Raw genomic sequence first — 17,316 nt, forward strand, 5'->3', positions numbered from 1 at the left:
GGAGACAATGAGACTTTACAGTTGGGTGAAGTGAGGCGTGATGGAGCAAGAAAGCAGAGAGGCGAGGTGATGGATAAGGAAAAAGAGCTTTTCGGAAGCGAGGGATTGGGCCCTAGTGTAACTGGAGCGGTGCTGAGAGAGAGGAGTCCCCTAGGCTCCGTACCTGTCCGCTGTTTAATTGAAGAATAACACTTGGGTTCATTAGCGGGATCACCAAGCTCCTCTTTCTGCTGACTCAGAGTGTGTGCAAGGTAACAGTGGATACAGTGGGACAGTGTGTGTGTGTGTGTGTGTGTGTGCATCCCAGTTTTTGCTGACTAAACACACACACAGATATGTAAACACTCACACTTTAATGAAATGGTCCTTTCCTCAAAGTACAATAAACAGCCTCCCCTGCATCGACATGCACGCTGACGCACGCTTGTAAATGTCCTCATGGTGAGAGGAAATCAGGGTGATTCCTATTTGAGCTGTGGGCACAGCAGCTATAGCTACTTAATCTGTATTCAAAAGAAATAAAACAAGGCCGAGGTCACGTTTTAAGTCTATCTTTTGGCCTTTTCCCCATAAGGCCAGTCTGATTTCATGGCACGAGTAGTTTTCCACCCAGCAGCGGGACACGGTAACGAGACGTGGTTACCTTGTTGTGCAGCCTGCAGCTCTTCCTCTAACAGCTCGGCCGGCGTGCTACTCGTTTCATTACACTAAAGACCGACCCGCGCTTTAAACACGCACTTTCAGCGTTAAACGTGGTGACCGTTCAGTTGGCATTAGCAGTAACGTAGCAGTGCTCTGATAATGGCTGTGGGAGAGTGAACAGTAAACACAGGGGCCATTTACAAGCAGTAACCCTGGATTACACGCTTGCGTTGTTTGCTGGAAATCTCGTGCATGGCAATTTGAGTCCCACGCAGAAATGGAAGACCCCGCCACCAACGATGGAAACTTCTAAGAGACGGGTACAGAATGGAAATACATTAAATGGCACTTGCTAAAACATGTATGACGATAAATCGCATAAAATAGGTTTGATTTCATGAATGAATTATAACCTATAATCAATCATATTTAAAAGTTTTTGACAAAGACTGTATATAGAGACGGACGACATGACGGCTCGCCTAAAGTGAAGCCAAAGTGTCTCAAGGCCACCTGGTGGCTGGCTTCAGATTAGATTTAAAGCCACAAACTACAAAGTTGAGGTACACGTCTAAATTCTACCATTTTAAGTGTTTTCTGTCATTTTAGGTAGCTTCTATCACGCTGATGGACAGTATGTCCAAGGGCCAATTTCATTGTGATTAGTTACGCATGTATTGGCCAGACCTCGCGATTGCGTTTTCTATTCCTCAACCGCTAGACTGTGGAGACTCTGGCTCGTTCTTATCTGGACTATTTTGGCTTCGTCCCAGGATCTTGATGAAAACAATCAGGTACTTTAAGGGAACTGTTATCTATGCGTGTGTACAATTTTGTGCAGCTTCCTCGAGTGTTAGTGGAGACTGCAGGGCCTTGGTGGAAGGAAGCACTCGGCTGAGATCAACTCAAGTTACCTAAGTTTCTAATTTGTTCAGATCCTTGAGTTAACTTATTTTGTCTTTTGTGTAAAAAATGAATACATTTGTCCATTATGATAATACAATCATGACTTTGCCAGGGTGGTCAGATTTTTCCAGTTTTACTCTCACACACACATTTAATTTTTAAGCCTGAAAATGCTTTAACTATCAATGAATGATTTCCCTCTACAGAAAGGAGAGCATGTGTGTGTGTGTGTGTGTGTGTGTGTGTGTGTGTGTGTGTGTGTCTGGTGCATGTGAGGATGAAAGTCACATTGTGTAAATGTATAATGTAACAGAGACATTCCATTACCAAAAGCCCAATGGCTGACTGCCACACTCCTTTATCAAACTGGCACCAAATTACACATTCTTCCTCTCCGTTCCTTCAGTTCCTTCTCCTCCTTTCCACCTTGTGCGCTCTCTTTTTGTAAGAAAGAAGTGAGTCTTCGCCTCTCGGTGTGTGTGTGTTATCGGAGCCAACCTCCTCACCAATCTTGTATAAATTATCCAGGAATTAACCTTCACCGCTTGTTCCGATAATGTCCCCTGATAACGCTCGCTGTCAAACACCATGTGACCGGGCTGCATAGGTGTGTGCACATTTATGCATAGGGGGCGATGCCTGAAACATTAGTGAGATGCACTGTGCGATATGTGTGTGATCTCAAGTGTGTCCGTTGGTTTTGGGGCCATTTGTGTGCGTGCGAATGTGTGTCTCTGAGATTGGGGTTGAAAAAAGGCGACATCTATTGTTATGACTCAGAGGAAGAGAGGTGTGCGCACATCACCAGGATATGTCCGCTCTTTTCAGCAGTAGACGTTAAGTGATTTGACAAAATCCCGCCAAAGTCGACTTTTACGCAAGAGGAGAAGAAGGAATCTTTGTGTCTTTATCGAATCTCGGGGACAAAGCAACTCTTTCTATTTTCGTTACTATTCATCAAGTGTCATTCCATTCCTCACGCAAAACATCTGACAGCCATTTGGACTCAATGTGGTGCAGATGACTTCACTCACTCTCCTGACAGTGGCTTTATAAATCATCGGCCAATCAGAGCCGCGGCCAGTGACCCTGCCCAGCTGCAAGGAGCGTGCCGGACGCTCGTCCACCTGACCTCCATTACCCTCCATGCGCTCTTATTGGGATGAGTAGATAAGTGTTTAGATGAAGTGAGAGTGACTGTTTGAGCGCTTTTTAAACAGCAAGAAGAATGGCTTCCCCCTTCTCTTCTTTACATATTCTTAAGATAACAGCATATTCCACTCCCTTATCGCTCCTCTCTCTGACTCCTCTCCCCAGTTTATCTCATTCGGTCAGTTCCAGTAAGTGTGTTGGTTTTTTTGTGTACTCTCCGTCAGGCAGTTCCGAGAGGTCACAAGCCCATTTGGTCAGCAAAGAAGAAAAATGGAAGGAAGGAGCGAGAGAGAGTGAAGAATATAAACTGCTTTAACCCGACCAAAGCCCGGACCTGTCAGCATTGATCATGGTCCGATGTTTTGGAACGAGGGCTGAAGGAACACATGTTCAGGAAGTCACACAAACACAGAAACAGGCAAAACTGCTCCTTCAAGGCATTTTCTCATTCCCTGACTGGACTTTGTGCAGGCTCAGTTACTGTGAACCAGCACAGTGCGAGTTCAGGTCAGTCTTTGTTTGAAAATAATCTGAAACTACTTACGTCAAATGCTGTATTTTTCCTGCGTGTTTTTCCTACTTGAACAGCGTGACCCTTTCAATGTTGTCGATGTTGTATATGGACTTAAGCGTAGCTTAGCTAAGTCACTGCATGTCTCCGGGATCAGTTGCTAGGCAGGGATGCATTATATAATATGTTTTATGAAACTAAATTGAATTTTCCTGTTCTAACAAGTTTTCTTACCTGGTTCTTTTTCACCGTCCTCCAGAAGTATGTACTGATGTGCTGCCACTTTAGCCACCATAACAGAATGGAACAAATTCAATCTAAGCAACGGAAACAGATATATCCTCTTTTTTTCATTCCACCCTTTGTGCTGCTGTGTCATGTGAGATGTGTGATGCCCGCATTACCCACAATGCAACGCAAACACCGACATTTAATTTAGAAATGCTGCCTTCAAGTTGGACTGGACAGCATTGATATAACACAACAGATGCTATTCATACAGTGCTCGCCATACATAGCACATTAAACAACATGTCTTATCTATTTGATATGCAGACTGGGAACTGCCTGGAATCGACCGTCCGAGTTAATGGTCAACCAGTCAACCACCATGACATGGGAAATCATGTACACACTGTACAGGCGGCTTTAAACGTGAACTCAAGAAAATGGATTGAAAATCGGGTTGGAGGTTTTTTGGAGAGAAAGTCTTTCACATGTGGAGAATGCATCAGGATGTTGTTCGGGTCAGACACGTGCACAGCAACACAAACATGTGGGTCAGTGGTGGCGTGGTTATTCAGAATTCTTCTGATGAAAATAAAGTGAGATTAATGAAAGTGGGGAAAGAGTGAAGTGAGACAGTAAAGTTACAGACCTGAGATGAAAGATGATGAAACGCTCCTCTTGTCTGAGGGGATTTGAAGCGCTGGGTGATAAATCTGTCACTAAAAGCAAAAATGAAGTGCAGTCATTTCCCAATTGTTAATATAAGATATTGTTTACTTCAGTTTCAAGATAACACGGCAATTGCTGCCATGGCTAAAAAAACAAATGTTGACCATTGAAAGACGACATGAAAAAAAAAAAACGCTCTCCATTTGTTGAGCTAAGTGAGACTTATCTCACTGTTGTTTAACATATCTTCAAACTGCATCAATGAGTTTGTCTCCCTCTGTCTAAATAATCCCCAGAGAAGCTCAATTCCTCACTGTGACCACAAAGTAAAATCTTATCCAAACCTAAATGTCAAGCCTTTTAATGAATGGTATTTGCTGTAGATGCTTTTAGGGCTTTTATCTCCTGTGAGAACATCTCTGTGGTGTTTGGGGAACTCTCTGTTAGTCACTCTTCTTACGCACACGCCAGCTTATCTGTGTGTACCTTCCATTGTGCGCCTTTCACGACTCTCCCACCCCGGCCTGTTGACGGCCACACAGGCGTCCTTTATAAGCGCAAACACAAACACACATCCACTTGTTTGCACGACTCCTCACAAACACTGACCTCCCGTCTTTAGGGTTGACCCCAAGTTAATTAGTGCATTGTCGAGCTAAGACAAACGCCAGCGGAATATACCTATTGCCATTTTCAAACCCCAGATACTATGGATTACAGAGTGTCACTGGACACTTTCCACTAAAGAAAAAGTCTCTATGGGAACTGTTGACAGCGTGCGTTAGGGATAATCCAGAGTTAAGGCCACACTGATTCTGGAAAGAGATCACTGTGCCATCATTGTCTCTACATGGCTCTCAGGACGGCAGTGTCGGTTGATCCGTCTGTCGTCCACTTTGATCAAAACGTATATGAAATATCTCAACAGCTTTGGGACTTTTTAGACATCTTACACAAGCGCATTAATGGAAAACACGAAAACAAATGGTCCATGTCATTTTAGTTAGTTCTTACCAAGGGGCATTTGTTCAACTGCTCATTTTGCCGGTAATTGTGGTTTTAATTGGTTATTTTATGCTGCAAAAACGTGGTGAAACTGTCATGATTGACAGCTGAGACTGACCCACGATTGGCTCAGCATGTCTTTCTGCGGGATCTGGATCCTGCAGCCCCATCCCCTGATCGTCACTGCTCAGAATGTGGCTCCAAATGACATTGAATCAAGCGGGCAGCATTCATATGCATGGGGTGGAAGAGGAAACGTCTAGTATTCTATACAGTCCATGGTGTGAACGTGTGAGCATGCTGACATTGGCATTTAGCTCAAAACGACACTCTTAATTTGCTCTAAAGGAAATTTTATTCATCATAATTTTGTTCAAACAGCTTTATACATGTGTCTCCTATACATATTTGCAGAGAAAGCCAACCTCTCATGGCCAGCACGGATACGAATGACCTTCATTGCCCTTCATTGTGATTCACATGTAATGGTTAATGTATAAGACACATGTTTCTTGACTTTGGCTTTTTCCAGGCATGCAGTTCACCTGCATGGTTTGCTGTAATCTTTGTCTGTAAATATTTGAACTTTACATTCATTTTATTATGATTATAGTCTCCTCTCAGTTCATATTTGCATAGCATTGACAGAAAACTGTACAACATGCACTGAGTGAACTCACTGCACAAGTATTTACTCCCCTAACATCAAAAGGGCCTTACCCATAAAATGTAACACAGTCCACAATTGCATCATAAACCTCTTGAAGTATAAACTGGCTCTGTAAACTTCACAGTTGTTTTTTTTTTTTATGATGCTCGACCTAGAACACTCTGTTAACTAATTGTGATATTAATGTGGCTTTGAGAGGCCTGGAATAAGTTTGTCTTTTTGTTGAAACATGTTTACACTGAATTCAATAGGTGTGTGTTTTGTCACACACATGTCAAGTGGAATTCCAGGAAATCAAAAGCGTGGAAATTAACCTGCAAGGTGAGAGAGGCAGGTAGAATACGTTGCTGCCGTCACCCCGCTCCTCCCCCTGGAGCGATCTACTCACTGAAGACACACACACAGACACACACACACATATATACACACACTGACACAAAGATGGGCAAAGAGCAAAGCCGAAGACAACATGATCTGCTGAGTGACCCACTGGGCCGACATCTTCAAAACCACCTTTACCCATGAAAATGTCCCCTCACACTTTCCTCTAATGTTGCATTTGAATGATCTGCCACCTCTCCCTGCCCGCAAGAGGGTTCAGCCCTGAACCGTAATCACAGTGTGACGCATCTTGCCAATAGGGTTGTGTACGTAGTTTGCAACCTGCAATTAACAGTGATGACAATAACACAATTTGTCTGCCAGTCACATGCTATTCGCCATGTGTCCCATTTGTTTGTTTGGAAAGCGGTATTTGCAAAACGCGTGACCTCTATTCATTCAAAGGCAGCTTGAACGTTCAAGTCATGAGTCACTGTGTGTGAGTTTGTTGATGTTGTGACGTTACGTCCAACCTGATTGATGGGGCAAGGTACTGACATTCAGTGACTTGTGTTGTAGCTTTCTGGTCATGGGAGGAGTCTTTCTCTCTCTCACACACACACACAAACACACACACACACACACACACACACACACACACACACACACACACGAAAAAAAGGATTACTAAAGGAATTAATGTGTTTTTAAAAGGAGGTTTCCTTAGTGGGTAAGGAGGGCACTTTATTAAGGTGTTTAGCTAAGCGGAGCAGGATTTCCAGGCCTCCCTATGACAGTGTACCAATGGAATCCTCAGGATGTTATTTTAAGAACCTATTAAAGAATTAATCCTGACTTTATGAAACACATAAAGTTATGCACATGCCTACAGGCACGAACAGTAAAAGGACATCAAAGAGATCAAGATAAGTCTCAAAATAAAATAATTCCTAGACCTTATCTGTGTCAACATCATGAGTGGCTGTCTAAATATAGCATGACAGGGCAGGAATCTTCCTAAAGCTAAAATGCTGCCAAAGAATGTCTTGTTGCTATAAGCTTTTATCAATCAGGCTCTGAAAAAAATGCATTTTTCATCACAAGGAAGCTCCTAAGTGTTAACTGTACAACTGGAGAGGTGCCATCGTTCAATGTTATTTTCCCACCTGAAGATAATATACGTCCTCCCATCACGGTAACATTAAAAGGGGTTCTGCTGATGCTTTTATTTCTGCACTTATCTCTCACTTCCACAGTCCTCTCCCACTTCTTGGTGAACACCCACACACTCCTGTTCCAGAAGCCTGTTTTTTCCATGGATGACATATGTCTGACCCTGTGACCCTGGCAGGAATAATGGATCCACCCCGTGGGTGGGTCAGTGATGAGAAAGTGATGAAGCTGGGAAAATCAAAGTCTTTCTTGTTCAACATCAGTTTTTCTGCAACAACATATTCAGACATTTCAGGATCTCAGCTTTTGTTACAGTCAACTCTGGTTTGGTTGCTGGACGTCTCTGCCCTTCCATGTGTAATCATCATACACGAGAACAGAAAAAAATTGTTTCCCCTGAGACACAATTGCAATAGTGTGCCACGGAGCCGAGTCAGCAACAAAGATAAATCCCCGACTCATTGCTGGAAACATCAAAAACTTCTTCCAAGCCCGAATCCTTGAAGAACAAAAAAAACAGAGGAAATTTCCAGCTGACATGTCTGTGCCAACCTGAAACTGGCAAAACAATTTAGTCACACATTACTGGTGAAATACAGTATAATTGTTGGTACGATAGGGATTGCAACATGTTTACCCCATTGAGTCACTCGGTGAAAAGAGCTGCAAAGTGGTTGCAGCTAATTCAAGTGAAACTGGTTCCAGAACATTTTCCAGATGAAAAGTTCCCATTAATTCTCCAATAGTCAGTGTACCAGGATTCACTGCAGAGGCTTGGGTCGACCTCACACAGCTCTAGAGAAAGATGAACAACAATAATCTCTAAAACATCAAGTTACTAAAAATACAAGTATTTTGTTGTGAAACTAAAGGCAGGTGGAGGCTAAAGTTTACTGTGTTAAGAAAACCATCATCATCAACATCTGCAGATTCAATCAATTCACTTTTGGATTCTGGATATTTTGTGTTTTTGATCTCAAATTCTCAAATTATACTTATTGACTCCATTTAAAACAACTAGAGCTGATGGCCACAATATAAACTACAGTATAGAGTTACATTATCTGGAATACAGAGGATATAATACAAACTGCATTTCTGCCAAAATTTATTAAGGGAAAAATATGTTAGATGTCAACTCTCTTTGGTTTGAAACAAATCCGGCTGCGGCCGAGGTCATTTAAGTCATTTTGTCTTGATAAGATTTCTTAAAATGTTAATAAAAGCACCACATCTATAAGAATCAATGTTATTCTCTTCCTTATGACAACCAGTCTGGCAGAGCTTCAATCTGACACAACTGTTTCTGGTCTCGCTCTCCCCTCTCCACCATTTCCGCCCACTCTGAGTCTGGTTCTGTTGGAGGTTAAAGGGGAGTTTTTTCTCTCCGCGGTTGCCAACTCTTGCCCGCTGTGGGAACTGTTGGGCTAGTAAGGTCTCCAGAGTCCGTAACCCCGACCACGGCTGATGCCCTATCTCACCATGTCAAAGACAGTGTAAACAGATTCTGCCTTTATAATCCAGATCCGCTCCAACATTTACTGGGTACTTCCTGTCTGTAGTTTTTGAGTAACCCTGCTAACAAACAAACAAACTAAAGCCAATGAAAACACCATAAGGGCGCTCTGAGAATACATACCTCTGCAAAGGCTAATTCCCCGTCTCGCCAGGTCAAGGAAAGTGAAAACAAACTCCTGGAGCCGCCCATTTATTCAGATCCACTCCGAAATTGTATGTGTTGTTCGTATTGGGCCATGTCCCACCCTTCCACAAAATTGTATGAAAAATTTGTTCAGTTGTTTTGCGTCATTCTGTCAACTAACAAAAAAACTAACGCTGCCAAAGTCAGAATGTGTCTCTACCAGACATCTGATATTAGGATAGATTTGCTTAAAAAGAGGTCTAGTCTTGAAAACTTCCTACCAAGCCTTTAAAGGTAAAAACAAGTCTATATAAAAGTCTTCAGTACTTAATTCAAAGCACAGTATTCATCTTCGTTGGTCATATTTGATAACATTTTTGATCAACAATAACGGGGTTACTTTAGTCAAGGTTGAAAACGTTCCCTTAGATGTGACATGTGCTCTTTAGGTTCATAGAATTATCTTCACTGGAGAGGAGTCTAAGGTCTCTTGATAACTTTGAGACTATAGATTCGTATAACTTTTAAGATAACATAAAATGAACCGCTGCTGTTGTGGATGGAATGAAATGTGACAGGCCAAAAAACAAGAGCTTTACTGAACAAAAGGTCAAGTCTTTCTTCTCCCACAAGATAACATTAAGAATATACCATCATACAAGCCAAAAGACTAAATCTTGAATAAATATTTTTGCCTTGAAACTTTGGAGCTAAGTGTCTGGAGACCCTGACTGTCCCTTGTTTTGGCAAAACATTAGAGTAAGATAAGATTGTTAATTAAAACAAGGCAAGGGACATTTCCTTGAATTAAGACAAACAGTGTTGCACAGTCATAACTTGATTATCCAATCTACACTCAAAACAACTCAGACTTTAAATCTCAACGTAATTTTACTTTACTTTCTTAGAAATATGTTTCTATATGTTATGAAAATTAAAATATAGACTAGGGTAAAACAACCTCCTCGTTGCAGCTCTATACTGTAAATGCTTTGAATCATAAGGGGAGCTGAGGGAAGTTCGGCTCCGGTGAAAAGGACACGATCTCCCCTGAAACCTGACTTCCAGATATTTAAGGATGAGCTCTGAAAGATCCCAAATTGTTGTTACAGGTACGGACCTTGATTTTCAGACTTGTAACGTTCTAACATCGCTGCGCCTGTTGAACTTCTCTTCACTCGTGCGTAGGTAAATGTTTAAGTTTGAAAAAAAAGAAGGCTATCTCTTTAGATAGCCCTGTCTGTTTACTTTTTTGTTTGTTTGTAAACAAACCATTACATTTTGATTTTTGACATTTTTCCTCATTTCCCAGGGGAAGATTCTTGGAGCTTGATTAAAAGAATCTGACACATGTAGGGGACTGATCTCTATAAGTGTGTGCAGCTTGATTGATTTTAAGGAGAATGCCTTGGGGAAGGTAAACACTCTACTCAGTGCCGTCCTGTATTTTTGGTATTAAAGTGACAGGACACCCATGGAGAGAGGGACACAAACAGAATGTTTTTTTCGTGACAGGCTGCAGTTGAATGTGCTACCACACACTCCGCATGTGTGCAAATATGTGACATTTTTAGTGGTGCCTGCAGAAAATAGGGCTCCTAAAAAGCCACTGTGTAATTTGATACACTTGATATCATACATGTCGAGGAGGAGGCCAACTCTCTGCCAACTCAAACTGTGCCCCATCAGGTTGCAGAAGAACTTCTTTTAATGTGACGAATGATTGTTATGCTGGTTAATGTTGCATTGTGTCCTGTTACTTTAATGAGTGTGATTGTCAGACCTTAAGTTAACATCTCTCAGATCACAGAGTTCACACTTCACACCCAACAGTTGTTCCACGTGTGCACTGGCTTCCCAACCTGTTATCAACTGTGTGATTATACACAGGTAATTTCTTTATTGCCTGCACTAAGGAGATTATGTTTTCACCCCTGTCGGTTTGTTTGTTTGGTTGTTTGGTTGTCAGCAGGATTACAAAAAAAACAACTTGATGTCCAAAAAACTTTGCGGAGGGGTGGGACATGGGCCAAGAAAGAGCTTAGTACATTTTGGCGTAGATCCGGACAAAGGGTTGAATCCAGGATGTCGTTCCTCTCTTTCTAAAACGCTGCAAGAGAGGACGTTTTCAGACATGTCCACCACTGTCCCTTTGTTTGTAGGAAGGCTCTTTTGAGTGCCAGTTTTATCTTTATTCCATTTTTTCCCCCCTCGGTATATACTGCACACTTCAGGATAAGACTTGGGTTGTGAAGATAAAGTTAAATAAGTGCTAAATCAATAGAAACTCTGCTATTTGTGAAAGATTTTGTTACTTGCCAGATGCTAGAAACAAAACAGATGCAATTTTGAGGGCAAACCATCTCAGAGAGGAGGCCAACATGTTTTGGCCTTCATCAGGTCAGAGGCCAGATCACCTTCAGAAAGCCGGAGCAGATTTCTCAACTTCAGTGGAGCAGTCGCCTGCTGCGAGGAGAAACTAAAGAAACACGATCGCCAAGCGCACCTCTTCTGCTGCTCCGAGGATGGGACACATGGGGTGAAGTATTGGTTGTGTTTTTGGTGGTTGAAGTGAAGGAAACACTTGATGCATTATGTTTGTCCTTCTGGGATCAGTGCAACACTGGAAAGAACAGATAATTGTCTGTTGCTATTACATCCATTCAACCTGACATTAGAGAAAACCAACGTCCTTTGGCATTTCGACTCAGAGGTTGACAAAGTTCAAACACAATAATATTTCTAGAGCACTGATGTGGTCGGTGTACATGTTTGTGATGCTTGTGGTTTTCTTACCAGTGCCAGTAACTTGGCGCAGAAAAACCCCTGTGGGACCAACTTGCTGGGAAGTGTGTGCGGGTAAAGAAACATGTGTGAATATTCTTAGCGCACTTCGTTGTAATTTTTAAGACAATGTGTGCATTATAATAGGCAAGAAAAAAAGCTAAGAAAAGCACACATCGTTCTCCAAAGGACGTATGATTAAAATCCACACATGTTCACAGTGACACGCAATCGACCTCAGAAATGTTCAGATTGAACTTAAAAAGCAAGATCTCAAAAAATGTTTCATGAGGCAGATGTTGACCTGAGAAGCAAAAAAAAAGAAATATGAGAGACTTAATGCACAGAATATGTGTGATTGAAAGCAGAGGAACTTTGCAGTACGTGTGTGTGTGTGTGTGTATATCCACTTTCAGGTGGCTAAATTGCCATGTCTTAGTTAGCACTGCTCGTAGCGCTGTGACTGAATCCACAGACTGGTAGTGAAACCCAACACTCGCTTGGGGAGGAAAGCCTCTCCCGAATCTGAGGCTCGATTTCTTTACGAGGTGCAGTGTCACACTAGGTGGGCCCGCTCACTGGGGAGTCTGCAAAACCTGACACTGAACACGCCAAACAAGCCCACGGCACTTAAAATTTACTCAGAAGAAATTAAGACGCTGTTTTTCTAGCGCAGGATGCCCAGGTTTTTAATACGGCCAGTGTAAATCAAAGGCAGACAAAAGGGACATAGAGGGAGAGTTGGGGTGCATCAGACGGAGTTGACCTCTGCTCTTGAGGGAGAGTTATTTATGTGAATGAGGTGAGAGATCAAGTTGGGGTTTTGTGGAGGCTGATTTCTGGTGTTGACAAGAAACATTTGACATTTGGTGTAAAACTGGGGCTCGCTAATGACTGAGCGTAGCAGTATTTCAGATGGTTGGTGCGTTTTTCAGCCGCTGCGATGACGTCTTGTACTGATTGACGATGTGGAATATGGGTTTTTCATTGCTGCGTATTAATGTGACACACGTTTGGACACAGCATCACCTTTACAGCATCACAATGAAATTCTCTCCCTGTCTCATTTTCCTCGTCAAGCATCTCTCCCACTCCATCCATCTCATTTACCAGCCTCCCTGCGTCACCTCTGGCCTTTTCACTCTCACTCACATCTGTGAAAACCAAAATCACTGCTGTCTGTTGTCAAACACCCCAACGACACACCCATACTTTCTACATGTATATATATATATCCTTTTATAATTGCTAATTGTTCTCAGTTCATCATCTGGCTGCCAGACATTAAACGATATATGAACTCGTGTTCTCCCTCGCCCCTCGTCCTCGCACTTCCCCGAGGCAGCGGCCGTAAATCCAAGCGAGCTGCTAACTGTCTTATCTGATGTGTATATTGGCCGTCTCTGGTTTTGCCCAGGCAGAGTTTTAATGAGGACACAGACACTCTTGTCGGCTCTGTGTGGTCTGCTCGCAGACTTAATGATATAACACTGCACTCAATAAACCTCTTGAGGCTGTATATGATCAGTTAGCTGCAGCACATGGGAGACAGCATGGAGAGGATGCTAACTGGCTGGTGCTAACACAGTGACGCATAAGTCATAGTCAGATAAAGCGGCAAATTAACCCACACTTATTGCACAACTGGTCGGAGAAAGAAGCAATTTTGAGGTTTCTGTCAAAACATGGAATTTTGCAAGGAAGAGCATGATGGTGATTCTGGTCCATTAGCTGGTGTAAATACCATTTCCCAATACCTCTGATTAAAGGCCAATAGCAACAGGCTGGAGACATTTCCTGGAGACACAGGATTAGAAGCGTGGCATGCAAATGCATCCATGCAGAGACTGTGAGAAATATGTGTGACCCAAACTGTGGTTTTATTAAAGGATGTAATTATGTATGGCATCACTAGCTTAAGAAACCAAGACAAACGAGTTGGTCTATTTTAATCACCATCTGTTGGGAGAAAGTTTCTGTAATTTGAAACTGCTCATGACCTGGACTAATGCAGGTTTACCACATTACTTAGTGACACGTTATGGTAAATTACTTTGGTGTGTTCGAAGTCAACTAAAATATTTGATGCACTCGGATTATATCTCTTTGGGGATTTTATGATATTTGAGAACCAACTGAATGAGCACAAATAAGTTTGTGCTTCCGTGTCTCAGCTGCCGGTCTGTTCACCCACACACCAGAGACCACATCACCCCCTGTCCTTCAAAACCTTCACTGGCTCCCTATTCAACAAAAAATACAGTTTAAAATTCTCCTCATCACGTACAAAACCCTCCACAACCTCGCCCCCTCTTACCTCTCTCACCTTTTTAAATCTGCTTTTAATCTGTGATTTATTTACGTATTATAATTGTTTTTAATGTAAAATGACTGTTTTTTAACTGCTTTAATGTTACCTTACTGCTATTGTTTTTATTTCCACTGTTTTTACCATGTTAAGTGCCTTTGAGTGCCTTTTGAAAGCACTATACAATTAAAATTAATTATTATTATTATTATTATTAGAACTTCCTGTTAATCCCAGGTATGAACAGGGTTAAAGTCTCATTCATCAGATATGTGGGTGTGGAAACTACAGAGCGGTCAAAGGTCCCTTTTCAGTAAAGGTATGTAAAGTAATTACCTCATTGCTCTTGCAGATTATCAGTGAGGTAGTTGAGTGTCAAGTAATTACCTTCATCATCTGCCAAAAAGCTTATGTCTTCATTGATGTTTGTTATTAATCAGGATTCTGCAGAGCCTGCTTGATGGATACTATGAAACTTGTTGGAAGGTTGTAGTGTACGTTAAGAAGAATCCATTAAATGTGGTTGCTAATCCAGATCAGGGGACAGATCTGACAGTCTGCGTGGATGCTAAAAATCTTATGGACAATAGAACAAGCACTAGCCTGACGTTGTCATACTCATTATTCTAGTCAGAATATGAGTCTGAGACCGCTCCATTGGGCTGTGATTATGGGGCGTGTTTCTACAGAACGAGGAAACAAAATGCCTCTTCGCTCAATTGGATAGACCTACTACTAATCAGAGCAACGTAGTATGTGACGTATGTCAAGCGACGCCTAGTTGTTCACTCTCTAAATAAATCAATGGAAATGCCGCTCGTATATCCACCGGAGGCAAAGCCCCCAGGAAGCAGCCGGTGACCAGGGCTGCTCGTGAGAGCCCCGGCCGGCGGCGGCGTGAAGAAGCCCGCTACGGATCTCTCTCAGAGCCTCGGGACCGGCCCGGGACCGGCCGGTCCCGGTCCCGTAGGAGGACGGCAAAAACATCTTTTCGATCTACAAATGCCTTGATCGCGTTCCTCTGTTCCTCTTTCAAAATGAATGCGCTGTCGATGTCTGCTGGAACAGACTCGATGGCAGCATTGACACATCTTAGCTCTGCAGGCAGCGCTCTCTGGTGACGTGGTTGATTACGTTCATGTAGATCATCTGTCAATCATCGTATAAAGCCCGCCCTGACGATTTGATTGGATCGACCAGCTTCGGGTCTATCATAGTTTCTCCCCAACGGAGCGATGCCAGACCGAACTTCCCGAACAACAAATGTTGTGGGCGGGGCTAAGTTCGTCTGGCACCCAGGCTAAACAAGCACTGCACACAGCTATAAAATGCAGATTCGGCGCAAAACACCAAGTTAGATATCTCAGATCAGATCAAACTTTAGAGCAGATTCAGAACAAAATGTCAGATTTTCAAATTTCCCCATTGTGGGACTAATAATAAAATATATATTTTTTTCATTTTCTTTTACATGGTGAGATTTGGTGATAACCTTGGCAGAGATTAGTGTCGTCTGAGTGCCATTCTGGTTTTCACTTTGAGATGGAGGTTGTGTCGATGAGGGCGACCTTGAGTGAACTCTGTTTAACTGAAAATATGTGAAGCTGCCACACGTGTTTCCTGCAAACTATCAATGGCTTTTAAGATCTAGGTCTGAATGTGTGGATATGAAGCGCAGTGTTAGCTCAGACAGAGCCCTTCAACTGCACTGACTCATCTGTTAAATTAATGCTCCATCATCAGTAATTGGTAAAAGGTCTAGACATACAGATATTTAATAATCAGAGGAGAGATAAGTGATGGAGGGGGAAGTTTTTGTGTGTTTAGTTTATTCCCAACTTCATTATCGAAGAGTGTGTGGGAACTTGTTTTCACTTGTATTAAAAGCGATAGAGGCATTTATTCCAACCAAACTACTTAATTCTCACCCGCTCTGTTTTGGTTCCTGAGACCTGTCGACAAGGACACCCCCACAGCCCATCCACCAGAAGCTACAACTGTAAATATCCTTGTTTCTGCTTCGAAAGTACACAAACAAGAATAGCACAGGACGTACCTCGAATACTCAACTGCCAAATTTCAACGTTGCCCTCGGGACACAGACACAGGTTAATAAGGTGCAACAGGGCCCGCATCAGCAATAGTTGAGCACCTGTAGCCATAGCAGCACTTAATTAGACATCCCATAGAGAACCCAGCTCCTCACTGTCACTCATCAGGGCAACACGTTTGGTAGGTGTTGCCCTGTTGTTAGTCTCATGAGACGTGGTTTGTGGGTGAATGTGAAATACTGTGAAACTAGAAACTAGAATGTGAGAGTGAATTGTTGTCACTGTATTTTTGCCCTGTCCAGGTGAAAAAAATCCTAATATGCATCAAATCTCGCATTGTTATAGAGACTGAAAATGCCCTCTGATCTGGATCTGCCCCAAAGTCTAGTAGGTTCTTCCCTGACTCAGGCTACATGATCCCACCAAGTTACGGGGTGATCCATACAGTAGTCTCTGCATAATCTTGCAAACAAACAAAGAAATGCAAATGAAAACATAACCTCCTTGGCAGAGGTAATAACAACATTAAAAATGAAACAATAAGCACTCAGAGTTCTTCCAAGTAGCACACCATGAACCATATTTACAGTAAATAAATATGACATGCCAGTCCCTCTTCTTCCAACGTCACTGGCTTCCCATGAGTGTGTTTACATGGACATGAATGTCCCCATTATGATCCGGTTTCTGTTCTGTTTGTCTCTGCACATTTCATTATTTTTTTAGAAACCAGGATGTGCACGCTGGAGTAGAAACCAGGTCACCGTTGCATGTTTATACAGAACATCTTCAGAATCCAAATACCTGCACAGGCTCAGCTACAGTTCAAGAGATGGAATGGCTGGATCTCTTTTGAAACAATGAAGAATTTTAAGGACATTTTTCTTTCGATAATGAGAGATTTGAATGTAATTGGTCATTTAGGAGAAAGATTGCTTCCCCGTTCTAACCTGGAGTGAAGAGGTCACATGAATCCTAACACAAGTCTGGTATTTTTCCAACATTTATACAAACATTTCATATCTAAACACTATACCACACACAGCGCTGTCTGCCACAAGCCGTGCTATATGAATTGGCAACAGCCGAATGCATTCAAAGTTAAAGATTGAGGGAATGTCAATTGAACAACGGGCACCTGTGTAAATAGCATGAAGTAATCAGTGATCAGTAAGTAATCAGTAAGGTTCAGAGTGACACCTCTCAACCTCTCTGCCCTGTGAAAAGCCCCCAGCTGAGAGGAGGAAGGACTCC

Source organism: Limanda limanda, chromosome 18 (genome assembly GCF_963576545.1).
Source record: "Limanda limanda chromosome 18, fLimLim1.1, whole genome shotgun sequence".
In the NCBI taxonomy this organism is placed as follows: Eukaryota; Metazoa; Chordata; class Actinopteri; order Pleuronectiformes; family Pleuronectidae; genus Limanda; species Limanda limanda.